This window comes from Amyelois transitella, chromosome Z (genome assembly GCF_032362555.1).
Source record: "Amyelois transitella isolate CPQ chromosome Z, ilAmyTran1.1, whole genome shotgun sequence".
NCBI lineage: Eukaryota > Metazoa > Arthropoda > Insecta > Lepidoptera > Pyralidae > Amyelois > Amyelois transitella.
This window is the reverse complement of record NC_083535.1, coordinates 12,040,153-12,059,527: the sequence shown is the minus strand read 5'-3', so window position 1 is coordinate 12,059,527 and position 19,375 is coordinate 12,040,153. Positions and strand designations below refer to the sequence as shown.

General features: G+C 35.6%; 1 protein-coding gene across 1 annotated transcript in view; it reads right to left on the bottom strand.

Moving 5' to 3' along the window:
- Positions 1–19,375, bottom strand: part of LOC106142307 (adenylate cyclase type 6) — a 200,180-nt gene that overhangs the window by 157,003 nt on the left and 23,802 nt on the right. Inside the window, exon 2 of the mRNA XM_060953665.1 lies at positions 8,261–8,414. The gene's annotated coding sequence lies outside the window, so the exon portion shown is untranslated. The remainder of the gene's footprint in view (positions 1–8,260; positions 8,415–19,375) is intronic.

Genomic DNA, 19,375 nt, shown 5'->3' with positions numbered 1-19,375 from the left:
GAATACGAAATAATAGCCGAACGGCAAACGGAAGGTAACGTGTCCTTTAGCAGAATACGACAACTAAACCGTTTCGGCTGCGGAACCAATGCGTTACGGCTTCGTTTTGACAAATTGTTAGTAGAATACCAAAAGTTGTAATCAATGCGTTTCAGATCCGTTTCGGATTAAAATAAAATAGCAGAATTGACATGCAGGTCAAAAGTACCCGAAACCACCAAGCTTGCATGAAGAGAGTTATGAATGTGGATAAAGCGAATGAAGTATGCAGAGATCGTGGCAAGTGGAAAGAGGTAGTCTCTACCTACCCCTCCGGGAAAGAGGCCTACCCCTTACGGAGTAGAAAGAAACAACAGACCGAAAGGCCAAGTTCAGCTGTAAGATTCAAATAGTGACAGGTTGCTAGCCCATCGCCTACAAACTATTGGCGATCTTTTTTTTTTTTTTGGCTTCTGTTGACAATTTTTATTAACTTTATTGGTATTGGTTGTATATTTGAACGTATTTTTGGGGGAAAAAACTCAGGGACCGTGGGGCCCATCTGCCTACCAGCTTTTCTGATAATTGTCGAAAAAGCTGATTGGTACATGACAAATTACACATATTTAGTTAGCCTCGAAGTAAGTTCGAGACTTGTGTTACGAGATACTAACTCAACGTTGTCATATTTTATAATGAATACTTATATAAATAAACATCCAAGACCCAGGCCAATCAGAAAAAGTTCTTTTCTCATTATGCCCTGACCGGGATTCGAACCCGGGACGTCCGGTGTTGTAACACCGGAGGTCCCGGGTTCGAATCCCGGGATGTACGTACGTACGTAAGTACGCTTGTCTGTAGACAAACGTACTACCGCTGCGCCACAGAGGCCGTCGAAATGATACATCGATTTCATATTGATACACAAATGTTACTAATTTTATCTCGAGTCTTTAACTCAGCCTTTTCACACAAAACTGTGCATCAAGTTGTTAAAAAAAAACGAAACTTAATGCATTCAATACATTCAAATTACACCGTACCAACGTCTCAAATCTGGGTTATACCTACCTACATTTAATTAATAAATTGTAAAGTTTATTTTAAACATTAAATTGATGAGATGAAGACATGACGTCTAATAATAAGTTAAATGCTTCAAAACTTACGAGAAACACTGAGAAACACTCGGCCTTTTGAAATTTCGTTGATTCCAAATTAATAAGCCAAATGTTTATTTACGAACTTACATTAATAAGTTTCTTGAAGCGAGCGGCTCAGCAGAGAACTTCGTAATATGCAGTAATTAAAATATTCAACATGCATGAACTGTAGTAGTAAGTACTGTGTAATTTAATTTGTTTATTGAAACTTTCCACTTATCATGTTATTTAAGATGATTTTGTCAATAAAGATTAAATTTATTTTCAAATCTTTAATTATTTAAAATTTACGCTTTCAGATTTCTTCCACAGATTAGTTTTGACAACAACATTAATCAGCTTATACCAAGGCATCACCTCATAATACCTATAATAAATATTAGTAATACATAGAAAACATGAGTTTTATCAAGTTCAGAAATGCGTTTTTCATTTTCAAAAATTATTATCTGTCAGATTACCTTTAATACAGCCTATAATTCATATTTATATCATTATTATTTTTACAGTTATCGCACCAACCGTACATTCATCTCATTCAGCCTTCAAGGATGAATAAATTTCCCCGTTTTTCACATGTTTATTATTCGCTCCTTAAAATTGCATCGTGATGTTATATACCCTAAAGTCTTCCACGATAAATGGTCTATTCAACACAAAAAGAATGTTTCAATACAAACCAGTAGTTCCTGAGATTAAGGCGTTCAAACAAACAAACTCGTCAGCTGTATAATATTTGTATAGATAAATATATTACAAAGAAAAAGACTTATCAAGGCGACAAATCGTTTGACAAATCTCTCTAGAGGATCCTCTTTATTTGAGATTAGGAATTGATCGCGCACTGATAATCCAGCCTCAGGGGGATACTTTACACATTATTTTAGGGCGAAAAAACATTTTAGGTTTGTATGTATGTTTGTAACGCGATAACTTTAGAACCGTTGTAAAGTTGTTGGTGTACGTGTCTGTTGTTGACGACATTTAAAATATACATACATACATATATCATGTCTATATCCCCTGCGGGGTAGACAGAGCCAACAGTCTTGAAAAAACTTAATGGCCACGTTCAGCTATTTGGCTTAATGATAGAATTGAGATTCAAGTAGTGACAGGTTGCTAACTCATCACCTAAAAAAGAAACCTAAGTTTGTAAGCCTATCTCTTAGTCGCCTTTTACGACATCCATGGGAAAGGGATGGAGTGGTCCTATTCTTTTTTTGTATTGGTGCCGGGAACCACACGGCACTATTAAGTCAGTAGAATTAGTCAATATTTTTTTTAAGATCGTGGGTCATCAAAATGTATATCAACACTTACAAATATAAGAGAGTAAGATGCCATGTCAATGATATTATTTTGTATAAACACCAACGTCTAGGAAATAAAAATCTACGACTAAGGGGACTCCCAGTTGAAAAATGTATGTTTTAAGCAGTAACATGTGACATGCTTTGATGATACATTAATTAATTAAGCACATAAAGTCGTCAGTTGTTTGTCGTTTCCGATATTTATTTTGACAGACACGTTTACAAGACACCTACCTACATAACGCAACACAGATTTTACATTGTAATTTATAAGAGGCACGATTTAAAATCAATTAAACAAAGCAATGTATTCTCTCGTGCACATTACTCACTCAAGTCCAGACAATCGTGAAGTTGACGTTAATGGAGAAAATGCTGCAGTGCAGTTTGTTACCGCTTCTTCTGAACTGACGCTTTGGAAGCGGCAGTAAACTTAGTTTTAAGTTATTTGTTTGACGCCAACCAATGTTGTGAAACAAAAAGATACGACAATTATGATCACTTCATAAGTGTCATATCTTTTGGTTGTATATCCATTGCGGGGTAGACAGAGCCAACAGTCTTGAAGAGACTGATAGGCCACGTTCAGCTGTTTGGCTTTATGATAGAATTGAGATTCAAATAGAGACAGGTTGCTAGCCCATCGCCTAAAATAAGAATCCCAAGTTTATAAGCATATCCCTTAGTCGCCTCTTACGACATCCATGGGAAATGAGATGTAGTGGTCCCATTCTTTTTTATATTAGTGCCGGGTACCACACGGCACCAGATAAAGAATAAAGGGAACTTTTAATATCTGAAACCAAATTATTCAGTAGCTAAGTTTTATTAATTGTTATATCCTCGAAACGAAATTACTTTTCCATCTCAAATTAGTTTATGAGAACGTTATGAAAATTTTATTTATCTCAAACGACTTTTGAACAAAGGAAATTGCATTTTTTATGCTTTGTCGTTCGTTCTATAAAAATGACAACAATTTTTTTGGAAAAGCTCAAGTATTGAACTTACTTTTGATTAGGGTGATTATTTCAATAATTATATAATATATTTATTATGTTTTACCAATTTCATTTTTTAGTCTGCCTCTCTTTCTATGTATAAAATATTAACTTTTAATGTACATACATATAATTTGATGGCCTCTATGGCGCAGCGGTAGTGTGCTTGTCTGTGACACCGGGGGGCCCAAGTTCGAAACCCGATCAAGGCATAATGAGCAACAACCTTTTTTCAATCGGCCTAGGTCTTAAGTGTTTATTTATATAAGTATTTATTATAAATTATAGTATCGTTATTATAAAAGTTATTATCGTGTGACACAAGTCTCTAGCTTACTTCGATTTTTATTTATGAACGACCAGTTAATTTTCATTTGATTTTTTTAATGAATTACTTTAAATTATAAGCAAGTGACTGAAACATAAAAATGGAATCACTGGAAGTGATTACATACCTGAAACAACTATTACTTATTTAAATGTAATCTAATTTCGGGCTCCAAGAGTGAATCTCTCAATATTCCCACGCAAAACGGAATTTTGCACATCCTTGATTTTTTCAAAGTGTAAATCTAGTGGGAATATAAAAATAGCCCTTCAAAATCGTGTTAGATCTTATAAAAGCCACGTGATCTGATCGACCGCCTTAATTCGGCCAAGGGCATCGCGTGTGTTCCCCAATTTTCGACATTTTACCCCAAGAACGTTGAACTTAGTGATTTGATGGGCGCACAGAGTATACACCGTCATTGATAGAGTGCGCCATGACATATATTGAAAAATACCGGCCAAGTTCGAATCGGACTCAAGCACGAAGGGTTCCGTACCATCGTAATCATGCTCGGTGATCGTCGGAAAAATCATAAACTTTAAACTTTGGTACAAAAATAGCTGAGAGGATAATATTATATATTTTTGGAACCTCAAAATTGTGACCTGGCCAGTGTTGATCTAAGCGAATGGACTCAAAATTAAAGAAGCTTACTTAAAGCTTAAAGAAATTATTTCTAAAGAGAAATCGCAAGCGAAAGCAAGCAAAAGATTTTCCCTTACAAATAAGGTTAAACGTAACACAATGTTTTCAGTACTAAGTCAATCTATTGTGCTCTTACAAATTGTATTTCTACAATAACATTTGAAGCGGAGAAAATATCTTGACTTTTTTAACCACTCCTTGCATTGACTCTTTGGATTTTTGTTCTTTTTTTTCTCAAGTACTTGAACCAGGTAGTGTACTACAAATATTTTTTTCTTATCATTAAACTCAAATGGATGCGCTTATTTGTATGGTTCAGTCAAGTGGAGAGGATAATTGAAATTTATTGAATGATGTTTATTAAGGAAACATACAAGAAAAATGTGAATTTAAATGTATTTTGACCAATCGCGAATCGTCAAATCATGATGAACATGAAGACAGTGATAAATCGTGACAAGTGAAAAGATTATCCGTCTATCCTTCCTGGAAAGAGGCGTTATTTTATTAACATACTATATATTCTCTAATAAATAAATAATAATAAAAAAAAAACATTCTTTTTTTTCAAATAACAAGGGCTAAGGCGCACTCTAGTAAATCTCATACAATTTCAATAAGCAGCATTACGTAACGATATATAAATAACTGAAGTGTACCTTTATCTTAAAAGAGCTTTTATCCTAGGCTTCATTCCCGTTGGAATTTTGGGATTAAAATATCCTGTGCGTCAATTTATTTTTATCCACCCTTGTTCCAAATTTAAACCCTACTCGGTACCTTCACGGCATATAGTGATACCAAAGATTTTGTTTTTAAAAAGTGAGGTCAATATTTGTGTAAAATTGTCATTTAAATTCATGATTGGATGTAAACTTCTGGTTTCATCTTCTATGTGAACATACTTTGTATGTAAGTAGTATATCTGAATCCTTACATACAAGTATAATAAAATTGTATCTAACCATGTGATGTTTGTGCTTGAAAGATATTGCCAATAAATAGTCTTGGTTCAAGATACGTTTATTGGTACAGAAAAGTCACTGGTCAAAAGGCTGAACCGATTTTTATGGAATTTGGGATGAAGTTCATGACCCGACGAATAGCTAATACCTACCTATAATTTACATTTTCGCAGTTCGTTAAAAAAAAACCGAATTGGTAGGCGAACGTATTAGGGTTTGCATTAAGTCTTTTATGCATGAAACTTTTTAATATTTTTTGTGTCAAAAATTTCTAATGTTTTGCCACCAGCCGTATTGTCAATTTCTTTGATATTGCTAAAAATTAATGTAAATATTTCAGATTTTCTTATTTAAATTGATATTTTCGTAAAGAAAATTTGTTAACTAATATTTTTCTTATTATTTTTTTTAACCCCTCGCTTTGGTACATGAATGCCCTATTTCGGATTATACATAAAAACGTTGCTTATTCAAGCGTGTACGACTGATACAAATCAAATCATTTATTTTGTAAAACAGAGGTAACATAAATAAACCACTTTGCGACGTAGGTACATTATGTTTCAGGTTTTTAGGCTTTGTTCCATTCTCAGTTTTAACATTTTTATTTGAGCGAGAGGAATATTAATGTGACGGGAGCACGTAAATTAGAGATGTTAGACGTCTCGATTTTGGTAAAATGCTTTTGTCATGATAAACCATTTCCAACACTTTCAGGACGCTCGCTGTCTAGATATTAAATTTTTGATACCATGCTTTATATATAAATATATATATATTATATTTTCTCTCTCTGCCTTCTCTGTAAGGGATATAGACGTTTTATACCTATATAAATTTAAAAATATTTATAAATCGTATAACACGTTTTTATCCGTTACAGGGAGCCAATATTATCAAAAAAGTAAGCTGGATTGATTTCGATCTTAGTGGTGTAATACTAAATTATGGTAATATACCGATCACTTTAAAATCATAAAATATCATATTTTGTTTGTAATAATATCGATCAAACTTTGTTGTAGAGAAAAGCAAAAAAAGATTTGCAATTTATTACTATTTTTTTAAATCTATTATTTTTCGAAATTTATTTTGTGTTTTATTTTATTTCTTTTTTTCTTGCCTTTTCAGTTTGTTCTCCAATAATCTGATAACTTTAAAGACCGACTAGTTTCAAAGTTAGTGAGCTTTATTAATTAATACTGTTTTATGATTTGTTTCAGAAGATCCTATTAGAAGCAGAAACGTTTTATACATTCATACTAAAACGAAATCACGCTACTTTCCCGGAGGGGCAGGCAGAGATTGCCATGATCGCTGCATATTCTCTCTTTGAATTATATCATTTGTTCGTTAAAGTTAATAATAACATAGTCGTCATTACTTTTGTGACAGAGAGGAAATTCAAATTACCTATTTTCTTTCGTTATATTTCCAGATTTCTTTTTTTGACATGGCAGTTTTTGTGACATGAAAGAATTTCAAATATTCATAATAAATCATTATAAATGATTTTATAGTTTCAAATGTGAACGGATGCTCTTATAGTGAAAAAACATTGTAAAGAAACCGGATCACTTCGGGCAACTGAAAGTGTTGCCATAATCGCACCTAAGTTAGTTTCCCCTGATAAGAAGGCAAGAGGCCGTAGTTACGTGCAAACATTACCCTTCAGATTTTTTATCTTAGGCAGAACCCAAAATCCTTCTGAGGCAAGACAAATCTATGAAAATTCCAAGGGAATTACGAAGGTGACGGTTATAACATTAACTTCGCCCAACTAATATTTAAAACGGGTAGTATTTTTTGTCTTCAGAATATAATACATAGAACGAAACCTTAAATAACGTTATTATTTAATCTGTTACGTAGCAGTGCTACGAGGTGAAAGTTTAGGTTTTTTATTTTAACAATCATAACTAGAATATTATTACAAAACATGTTTAAATCTTTAAGTCTGTTACCTAACTTTTTCTCCAAAACACCTTTTATTTCACGTCCAATTAAAAGAATATACAAATAGAAAAGATTTATTTTCATAATTGGATACAAGGTATCACTTAATGACGTCACATCACTTAAATCTTATTAAAACTACTGCGTTAGAATAAATGGCAATGGAAAAATACCTATTTTTGATTAGAAAAATAATAGCTATAGCGGATAATGTCGGTTGGTTAGCAGGAGGGCAAACAAAAGGTACACGGGATCGATTCCGGAACAACAATAGACACAAATTGGGAAAAATAACAAAAGTTTGAGTGACGCCGGCGGGAGGCGAGACGTGGGTCAGAAAAAACTGGTGTAAGATTAACTTCCGGGATGAAATTTTATTCAATTGTCCTTGATTTTCATAGCGAAAAGCTATTGAATTTGATTTGGAATGCATATATAAAAAAAATATTTAAAACTGTTAAAAAATTTCACGCAAGAAATTAAAAAAAAAACGTGATACGGTAGTTTTTAATTCGCGGGTCTATTTTACATTAAATACCTACAAAATGTGGAAAATCGTACAAATTTTATGAGTTATTTTGCCAAATACTAAAACACTTAAAACAATTAAAAGAAAAATAATTTCCTTGATAGTCTGACGTAATTTAAAAATTTGAATTGATTTTTTTTTAAATTAAAGTAAGTTCAAAATAATTTTTATCTTAGATTAAAACACATTAAACAACATATAAAAAGCATTTTTAAAATAAACTCATTTATAAAGCTTTAAAAATAAACCGTTCACATTCATAGCATAAAACAAATTAAAAAAAAACACAAAACAAAACAAAATAATAACATTTTTAAATATAGAAAGATAAAAAAAATTTGAATGAAATTAAAAAAAGAACATCAATCTTACCTTAGTCCGCGCGCAAACTCGCCGGTAACTTTAGCTGAACGGAGCGAACGCGTTACGTTGAGAGCTAACGGCGCACGAATGGATGCCGCCGGCCGCTCGCGGACGCCCTGCCAATCTGTTGCGCGACGCATGCGCATACGAATCACCCAGCCTCCTGAAAATTTGCAAGTATTATCACTTTAACCGTGACTGCAACCAAAACATAAGAAAGTAAGAAATATATGTCCATACATTACAATCACGTCTATATCCCTTTCAGGGTAGACGGAGCCAACAGTCTTGAAAGATTTATAGGCTACTGTCAGCTGTTTTGCTCAATGATAGAATGGATAGAATTATTTTATTAACAGCATCTTTATTATACATACATACATACATATGGTCACGTCCATATCCTTTGCGGGGTAGACAGAGCCAACAGTCTTGAAAAGACTGAATGGCCACGTTCAGCTTTTTGACTTAATGATAGAATTGAGATTCAAATAGTGACAGGTTGCTAACCCAACGCCTAAAAAAGAATCCCAAGTTTGTAACCCTATCCCTTAGTCGCCTTTTACGACGTCCATGGGAAAGAGATGGAGTGGTCCTATTCTTTTTTGTATTGGTGCCGGGAACCACACGGCACATCTTTATCATCCAAATAAAAATCCTTGTATGGTTCCTCAAATGAAGAAGCGTGGTTGTAACTATAGGTATGACCTATGTCTGCGAGTCGGGACTCGGCAAATCAGAATACAAAATTATTCGCATTGAAATCAGTTACAAATGCTGTGACAGAATAGTTCATATGCGTTATAGAATATTTTTCATCTCATCGTTTTTATAATAAGGCTATATTAGGTGGTAGGATTTAGATACCCGAATTAAAAGCGTGGTTTACAGGTTCAAATCTTACCCCGAACATATACTTTTCATGTGTCCTCAACGTACGTAAACATACCTACTATATTTAAGTCTTTACGGAGTAGACAGAGCTAACAGTACCGAAGAAACTGAAAGGCCACGAAGTTATATTTAATGGTGGAATTAAACTTAGCTGAACTATTTATTCTCTCGGTCGCCTTTTACGGCATACATGGGATAGAGATGTAGTGATCCTTTTCAAGTGAACTCGAATGCCAATCCATAATTTTTCTTTATTTAAATTTCATATAAGTCACAGCTAATCCTACTAATATTATAAATGCGAAAGTTTGTGAGTGTCAGTATGGACGTTTGTTACTCTTTCACGCAAAAACTACTGAACCGATTACAATGAATTTGGTATGTAGGTAGCTGAAGACCAACAATAACATGTAGGCTACTTTTTATCCCGGAGTTCCCGCGGGATTCATTCCACGCGGACGAAGTCGCGGGCGGCCTCTAGTATATTAATAAATAATAATCATCACGCCTATTTCTTTGTGGACGATTGTTCTTAGTACATTTTATACAGAAGCATGATAAGGGAATGTTGTGATGTGAAAGAAGATGTAGTTACAGGAATAGAAAAGGGTATGTTGAGATGGTTCGGTCATGTGGAGAGGATGAATGAAAACTGGTTGACTAAGCAGATATACAAGGAGAGTGTGGAGGGAAAGGTCGGGGTGGGAAGACCTAGACGAACATATCTTGATCAAATTAAGGACGTCCTGGTGAAGGGTCAGGTCAAAAGTGCCCGAAACCGCCGAGCTTGTATGAAGTGAGTTATGAATGTGGAAGAAGCGAAGGAAGTATGCAGAGATCGTGGCAAGTGAAAAGATGTAGTCTCTGCCTGCCCCTCCGGGAAAGAGGCGTGATTTTATGTATGTATGCATTATATACAGAAATAAATTCAAGTTTACCCTTCATACACCTTGTGATGGTGACGCGTGCGGCCGCATTGAATTATTCAAAAGAAAACTTTAAATTTCCAATTTGGGCGGTTTACACTGTTGTTGTTGAATCGTAATGGGTGCAGTAATATAATAAAAATATCGTATAATGATGAGCCTTTTACGAAATCCATGAGATGTCGTGTGTGCCGTGTGGTTTCCGGCATCAATGGTCCACCACTCCATCTCTTTTCCACCTTGATCTTTACCTATAAGCCATTTTCAATTGTTTGGCTTAACAATACAATTGAGATTCAATAAGTATCACATAAAAGAAGAATCACAAGTTTATAAGCCGATCCCTTAGTCGCCTTTTACCATGGAAAAGAGCTGGTGTGGTCCCATTGTTTGTTTCTAATGGTGCCGGGGACCACACGGCACATATCGAAACAAAACAGAATAAATTATATCTAGAACAACGATACTCAATTTAACTGGACTGAATCGCGAGTAAATTGCACGGGAATTACATCTAATTGGACAAATTTAGTACTCATCAATCGTTGATTTAGAATTTCGAGTTAAGTTTTCTCCATTCGCCCCTTATAGTTGAATCGAATTTCAATTCAGCATTATTTTAGAAAGTTGCAAAATCTAAAGAGAAAAAAATAGAGGTAGGCTTATAAACTTGGGATTCTTCTTTTAGGCGATGGGCTAGCAACCTGTCACTATTTGAATCTCAATTCTATCTTAAAGCCCAATAACCGAACGTGGCCTATCAGTCTTTTCAAGACCGTTGGCTCTGTCTACCCCGCAAGGGATATAGACGCGATTATATGTATGTACGTATGCCCCTTATAGTTGAATCAAATTTCGATTTTCAAGCATTCTTTTTGAAAGGTTGCAAATTTCAATACGCATAAAAAATATCTATGTTCAGATGTATAGCTCAACTAGCTATCACACGCAGCTTTGTGTGTGTGCGGGTGCAGTGAATTATATATAGCGCTATATATATAGTATGTATAAGAAGCAACAAATTAAACGCCAAATTCACCGCCACTTACAAAAGAATAGGGGTTTTTCGGAAATACCACGGGTATTATAGTTTTTACCTGATTGAAAAGTACCCCTTGTCATTCTCCAGACTCTTAATTATTGAAACGTCAATTTCAAGAAGATTAATTCTGAAGATAACCCGTGGAAAGATAACAAACAAAAGAAATACACTTTCACATTTATAATATTAGTTTGGACGATGGAATCACAATCAAATAAGTTTCAAGTCCATATGGGTACGCAGATAAAGAATCCCAAGTTTAATAGCCTTTGTTCTTAATTGAAAATGTCAGCAACACTGATATTTATTATTTAATTGATTTAAAATAATTGTAATAAATAATCTTTACTGTTAATATTAATAATTAAATGTAATTGATTATATAATATTAAAACATAATTTAATTTAAAAAGTTGTAAGTATTTGTTTTGACTAAAAAAAGAGAGGGGCGCATCAAAAGATGGCGCCCTTTTAGTGATCTGAAAAACACAAAATGGAGGAGTCGTATAAAAGGTGACACAGTGGTTGGACGTGAATAAGTATTGTAAGAAGTCAAGTGCCTTTAGTATAAGTGCTATTTTGTGAACAAGATTAAAATATATGCTGTAAAAGTGAGTACCTTGTTTCTTTTAAAAACTAATCTTGGTAGTACATCTGAAAACTATAGTAACGTAGGCCTGATGTTGACATTTTCAGAAGTGGGATGGCTAATGTCCGAATAAGATTGAGTAGGATTCTCTTTTCAACACAAGACTTGTTTTTATTTTAATTTGTGTTCAAATTAATATATATATATATTTTTTTTTTTTTTCTGTGGGTACCTACTTATCCACGCACAAAATTTTCGTTGTCCTTGTTTAGCCCTTGATTTCCTATACATGGATAAAAGTTTTCTTTTTCTTTTACCAAGAACAAAAACGTATTGAACTTTAGAAAGTTATTGGATAATAACTGCTAAACGTAGATATTTAATTCTATTTTATATGCCCAATTATATTTCCTTCTCTTTTATTATTTTATTTTTATTCTTTTTCCTCATTATAAATATGAAGAAGAACTTCATATAACATTGTTTTATTTAAACAGTTTACCGCGCGTGTAATATTTATGGCATTTCAGTGAGCGGTCGTGAAGCATATACACCAACGTACCCCGGTGACATCGGACACCGTTCAAGGAGCCATAACAGGCGGTCGTCGTCACGACGGGAGCTGCGACCTGCAACGCGCAGCCGCTCTCCAAGGCGCGACTCTGGGAACGGAGGAAGAAGAGATCGCGTCAGCGGCGAGGAGCGCAACTCTCGGTCCGAGGTGAGACAGTTGCGAAGTCCAATTTCGGTTAACAGATCCTGTTGTCATACTATAGAAAAATCGACACATCTAATCAGCACATGCCGTTCACGCAGCCGTGCAAATAGCCGCACACACGATACCAACTTAAGCCGTACAAGGACGGATGACGAGACACGTGGTCGGGTACCTCTCATCCGTAGTCATAATGACACTCACAGTAGAGCTGTTAACCGGGAGCTGACCCAAGCATTGTCCCATACGGATAATCGATCACGCGATCGGTCCGTAAGCCGCGTTCATAACCGGAAGCACGGTCAACTGCGCGGCCATGCACACGGTCAGACAAATGATCATTTGCGGTGTCGTCAGGAGATCCGAGTACGTAGCCGGTCAAATAGCCAAACGCCCGAACGCAAAAAACGTGGTCCAACGAACTCGTAGAACAACTGTTCTAGCTGTATAAATCCGGGTAGTACCCAAGTTCGTAATATAGATAGTATACGCGAACTTTTAGATGCCATAAAATCTGTTAATCGGAATGATTCTTTAAATTTAGATAAGTTAGGGAACATGCATAATACCGTACCTGAATTCGACCCTTCGAGAAAAGAACAGACGATGACCATGTGGCTCCATAAAGTAAACGAGTGCTCAACTATTTATGGATGGACAGAAAAACAGCTAATACACTTTGCATTACCGAAACTACGCGGGGTTGCACAACGTTGGTATGAGGGTTTATCTTCTGTCCTTTTCTCGTGGGAACAATGGCAAGAAAAATTACTAGCAGCATTTCCGTCGGAAGAGAATTATGGGCAAATGCTGAGCGATATGCTGGCCAAGCGTGCTAAGTTTGGTGACTCATTGGAAGCGTACTATTATGACAAAATTGCATTAATTAATAGGTGCGGTATAACTGGAAGAAGGGCCGTAGAATGTGTTTTACACGGGATTGATGACCGTTCTGTTAGGCTAGGCGCTGAAGCGGTGCAATACGAGGACCCTGATAGGCTTTTAGCTTATTTAAGGAACGCTAGAAATAGTAAACCTTTAATTGACCGGAAATTTAAGAATCTACCAAATACTAGACCCCAAGATATGAAGTCGACAGCTAGGGGACCTCGCTGTTTTAACTGTAAACAAGAGGGACACACCGCTGCTCAATGTACCCAACCAATAAAAAGGTGCGGTAGATGTCATAAAATGGGTCACGATACCGAGCAGTGTTATTCAAAATTACCGTCTACTGCAGAAAAGTCAGTTTTGGCAGTATTAAATAATAACATAGGCAATAAATATAATAAGACCATAGAAATTGACAATGTTTCTTTTCACGCTTTTATTGATTTTGGCAGCGAATGTTGCATGATTCGCATATCTGATTACAAAAGCATTCCAAACTATAGTGATTTTGACACTGAAGGGCTACCATGTCTAAAAGGTTTTGGAAATTCGTCAGTTCAAGCGCTTGGTAAGCGTCAAGTCAGTATAGTTATTGATGAGGTAGAAGCTGAGGTAGAATTATTCGTTGTACCTGATGAAGTTATGACCATTCCAGTCATGATAGGACAATCATTCACAGAACAGCCTCACATACTTGTGTTTAAAACAAGTGAAAAACTACAACTATTACAGATTAGCGACGAAATAAGACATAATCCAAAGGTCAAACTTTTTTGTAGTAATGATGTGACATTATCTGGAGGCACATCTGTAGTAGAGGTGAATTCTTGTCCTAAAATGGTTGGTGAGGTATATGTAGAAGGCAGCTTTCGAATATTAAATAATGTAAGGTTCTCTGTCCCCTCGGGTTTATTTTATTTAAGTGAAAGAGGTATTGGCAGAATTTTAGTTAATGTTCCTTCAGATAAGACTGTGTCCTTTCCGAAGGGACATTTAATCGCTCGTGGGCGTGTTGCAAGGGAAGAAAGTAACAACAACGGTACTGTCTCTAACCCGTCAGTTATGAAAGTATCTGAGACTGAGGGCAGTACAGGTATAGTTAGTAGTGACGTTAGAATCGGTGATAGGATCTCTGAGGAAGAAAGAAAACAATTGTTAGGCCTTCTTAATAAATACCGAAAGTGTTTTGCATACAATTTGTCAGAGTTGGGCAAAACCACGGTAGGGGAAATGACAATAAGCTTAACTGATGATGGTCCAGTAGTTTACAGGCCATACAGGTTGTCAATCAAAGAAAAGGAGGTTGTGCGGGATATGGTTACAGAGCTTCTAGACAATGGAATCGTACGGCCTTCCACCTCATCATACGCGAGCCCCATCGTCTTGGTACGAAAGAAAACCGGTGAATACAGGTTATGTATAGATTATCGTGCCCTCAATAAAAAGACCGTCAAGGAAAATTACCCTATGCCACTAATAGATGACCAGCTGGATGTTCTAGCTGGTCATCAATTTTACAGTACGCTTGACTTAGCATCTGGCTACTACCAGGTCCCAATTCGAAATGAAGATGTGCACAAAACAGCGTTTGTGACGCCGGACGGTCATTTCGAGTTTACCCGAATGCCGTTTGGCCTTGCAAACGCTCCTGCGACCTTCCAACGCATTATGAACCAAGTGCTAGGTTCTGCGCGTCATAGAGAAGCTCTAGCGTACTTGGATGACGTCATAATTCCGGCAAAAGATTTCCCAGAAGGATTGAATAGACTAGAGAATGTATTAAAATTATTTCTGAATGCAGGACTAACTCTTAAAATGTCAAAATGTATGTTTTTTGGTAGCAATGTCGATTACTTAGGGTTTGAAGTCTCTCGCGAGGGTATACGACCGGGATCTAAGAAGATCGAAGCTGTAAAACGGTTCCCAACTCCAATAAATCAACATAATGTAAGGCAATTTTTAGGACTAGCTAGTTTTTTCCGGCGCTTTGTACCTGGGTTTTCTATTATAGCCAAGCCACTTACACAATTGCTTAGAAAGAATGTAACATGGAGTTGGGGACCAGAACAAGATAATGCTTTTCAGACTTTACAAGATAAATTGACTCAGAAGCCAATATTGGCCCTTTACGACCCAAAGGCCTTAACTGAGTTGCATACCGATGCTTGCAAAGTAGGTCTCGGGGGCATTCTCCTGCAGCGCAACACTGATGGTCTACTTTGCCCTGTTGCCTATTTTAGTAAACAGACTACCCCTGAGGAGCAGAATTACTCCTCTTATGATCTGGAAACTCTTGCGGTTGTGTCTTCTTTGCGTAAATTTAGAGTTTACTTAATTGGAATTAAGTTTAAGATAATTACAGACTGCAACTCCCTCCGCGCAACCTTCCAAAAACGCGATATGATACCACGAGTAGCAAGGTGGTGGGAGTTAATGCAAGAATTTCATTTTGATATCGAATATAGGGCCGGAGTTTCAATGGCACATGTTGACGCGCTTAGCCGTAACCCAGTTTCAAATAATTCAACGGATACATATCTTATTAGGAATATCAATGAAGAGAGTTGGCTTATTACTGTACAAAACGCTGATTCAGAGATTCAAAGAATTATCAAAATTCTTGAGGATCCTAGCCTTGATGATCTCATTGATATAAAATCAAACTATAAAATTAAGAATTTAAAATTGTTTAGAATAACTCCACAAGGGGATCGTTGGGTAGTACCTAAAGGCGTTCGCTGGCAAGTGGTAAAATATAATCATGATGATATCGGACACTTTTCAGTAGACAAAACTCTTGAAAAGGTTAAAGCATCTTACTGGTTCCCTAAAATGCGTTCTTTTATAAAAAAATATGTAACTTCGTGCCTAGAGTGCACTTATTCAAAATCATCTGGTGGTAAAAAGCCAGGACTTATGCACCCTATTCAAAAAGTTGATATCCCTTTTGACACTATACATATCGACCACGTTGGTCCGTTTGTGCGAAGTAGTAGAGGTAATATGCACATTTTAGTAGTGGTAGATGCTTATACTAAATATATCTATATGAAACCTGTTAGAAACACAAAATCTTACAACTCCATTAGAGTTCTTCGGGAATATTTTGGTTTATTTGGTGTTCCACGGCGATTAATTTCGGATCGTGGTACCTCCTTTACCAGTACTAGCTTCAAAAGGTTTATGAATGAAAAAGGTATTAAGCACATACTCAATGCAGTCGCGACACCTAGGGCAAACGGGCAGGTAGAGCGGTATAATAAGGTAATAGTGGATGCACTAACCGCTAGTTCCATAGGAACTGCCGACAACAAATGGGATGATCACCTACCGGAGGTTCAGTGGGGTATGAATAATACCTTTAACAAAGGTATCAACCGGACCCCTTCTGAAGCTTTGTTTGGAACAAGACCTGTCGGTTCAAGTGAGAGTAGGGTTTTGTCAGAGTTAGTCGAAGATACTAGACCTATTGATGAAACGGATACGAGTAGGACTGAAATGAGACAGGAGATCAATGAACATATTAAGTCTTGTCAACAAAGAGAAAAACGTACTTTTGATAGGAAACGTTGTCAACCCGTCAGTTATAAAATTGGAGACCTGGTTAGAGTAGAACGACAGGTGCCAGCTTCTGGCCACAGCAAAAAGCTCGTACCTAAACATCAGGGTCCTTACAGAATCACGGCCATTCTTGATCATGATCGCTTCCAAGTAGAAGACACTCCACTCACAAAAAAAAGTGGTAGGCGTTTTTCTACCATTGTAGCTATCGATAAAATAAAGCCCTGGCTTAGTTTTAACCGACCGCATGAACATGAGTTATTATCTTCCAGTGAGTCAACGGAAAATGAGTCAGCAGACTAGTTGTAAAAATATACTTAAATAATAAATTGTAATTGTATACATTAGATGTAATAACGATGAAAAGTGATTAATGGAATTCGGTATTTTATTTTATAATAGAATAATTAATTGTTATTTTTGTTAAAATGCACTTAAACATTATTTTTACACACATAGCTCAAATTATTAATTAAGAATCCTGTATTATTATATATTTAACGCACTACTAGGACAACCCTGGTCCTAACGCATTACTAGGACAACCCTGGTCCTAACGCACTACTAGGACAACCCTGGTCCTAACGCATTACTAGGACAACCCTGGTCCTAACACACTACTAGGACAACCCTGGTCCTAACACACTACTAGGACAACCCTGGTCCTAACACACTACTAGGACAACCCTGGTCCTAACACACTACTAGGACAACCCTGGTCCTAACGCACTACTAGGACAACCCTGGTCCTAACGCATTACTAGGACAACCCTGGTCCTAACGCACTATTCGGACAACCCTGGTCCTAACACACTACCTAGTAAGTTACTTAATTGTGATAACCATGATCCCAATGAATTAATTAGTACCATGATTGTCAATAATCTACTATGAAAGTAAAATAAATCGGTTAAAATATATGTACATATAACATGTTATTAAACAAAATTGTTTATTATATATAAAATTTAAAACGTATTGTTAGAATTGAAATTGATTAACATTACTTATATACTATTAAAATATGTATGAGGTCATACAGGTTATATCAGATGGCCGACTGTCAGCAACACTGATATTTATTATTTAATTGATTTAAAATAATTGTAATAAATAATCTTTACTGTTAATATTAATAATTAAATGTAATTGATTATATAATATTAAAACATAATTTAATTTAAAAAGTTGTAAGTATTTGTTTTGACTAAAAAAAGAGAGGGGCGCATCAAAAGATGGCGCCCTTTTAGTGATCTGAAAAACACAAAATGGAGGAGTCGTATAAAAGGTGACACAGTGGTTGGACGTGAATAAGTATTGTAAGAAGTCAAGTGCCTTTAGTATAAGTGCTATTTTGTGAACAAGATTAAAATATATGCTGTAAAAGTGAGTACCTTGTTTCTTTTAAAAACTAATCTTGGTAGTACATCTGAAAACTATAGTAACGTAGGCCTGATGTTGACAAAAATTTATGAATAGAATAATTTTCAAAATTGGATACAACTTATCACTTATTGACGTCACATCACTTATATTTAATTCAGGTTCCAAAGCGCATGTGTAGAAGAATCGGCGAAACAAACAACACTGCAGCATTTTGACCGTACGTCATTTTACATATATAGAACGCTCAAATCTAAATCGTGAGCGAATGCAAATTGTCTACATTAAAAATATATAAGTACCTATATAAATCGAATGATTTCATAACGATAATAAAAACGGGAATTAACGATATGGCTCTGTCTACCCCGCAAGGGATATTAACGTGACCATATGTATGTATGTATTAACGATAACATACCGTTTTTTTTCCTGACGTTACGAGCGGGCTACGCCGACCCTGATCTCAAGATGACTAGTATACGAATACCAATGTTATATCTTTGTTGACGAGGTGGAATCTTCATGCACCGGCGCATAGGCATGATATTAATTTTTCACCGAGTACCGTCAGATCATAAAACTGTCACATAATGTTCGATTTTTTTATTTTATTTAACCGACTGCGTACTAAATGATGTAATTTGTTCTTGCAACCACTGATGATGACTATTTAAGACCCACCTCCCGATCAAAATTATTCGGGTGTTTTTTTTTATCAAATAAATTTTTCGCGTTAATTCCTGTTTCTATACAATAAAAAAGTATTATTTTATTTAATGATTCTCCGTTGATCGCATAAACTTCTTATATAGAAATAAATTTAAATACAATACATACATACATAGAGAAGGATATGAACGTGATTAACGTTCATATCCTTTGCGCGGTAGCTCTGTTTACTCCGCGTGGGATTTAGACGTGATTATATGTAAGTATGTATGTATAGAACTATACTAATAATAAAACTGCCTAATTAAAATAAAGTTAAATTATTTATTTATTTATCCACCATTAAATGATAAAGACATACTTACATATAAAAAAAATCAATGAACGTTTCCTTTAATGAACTCGAGATATGATGTATCTACATATTTTTATAAAGTTTCTATCTAAATGT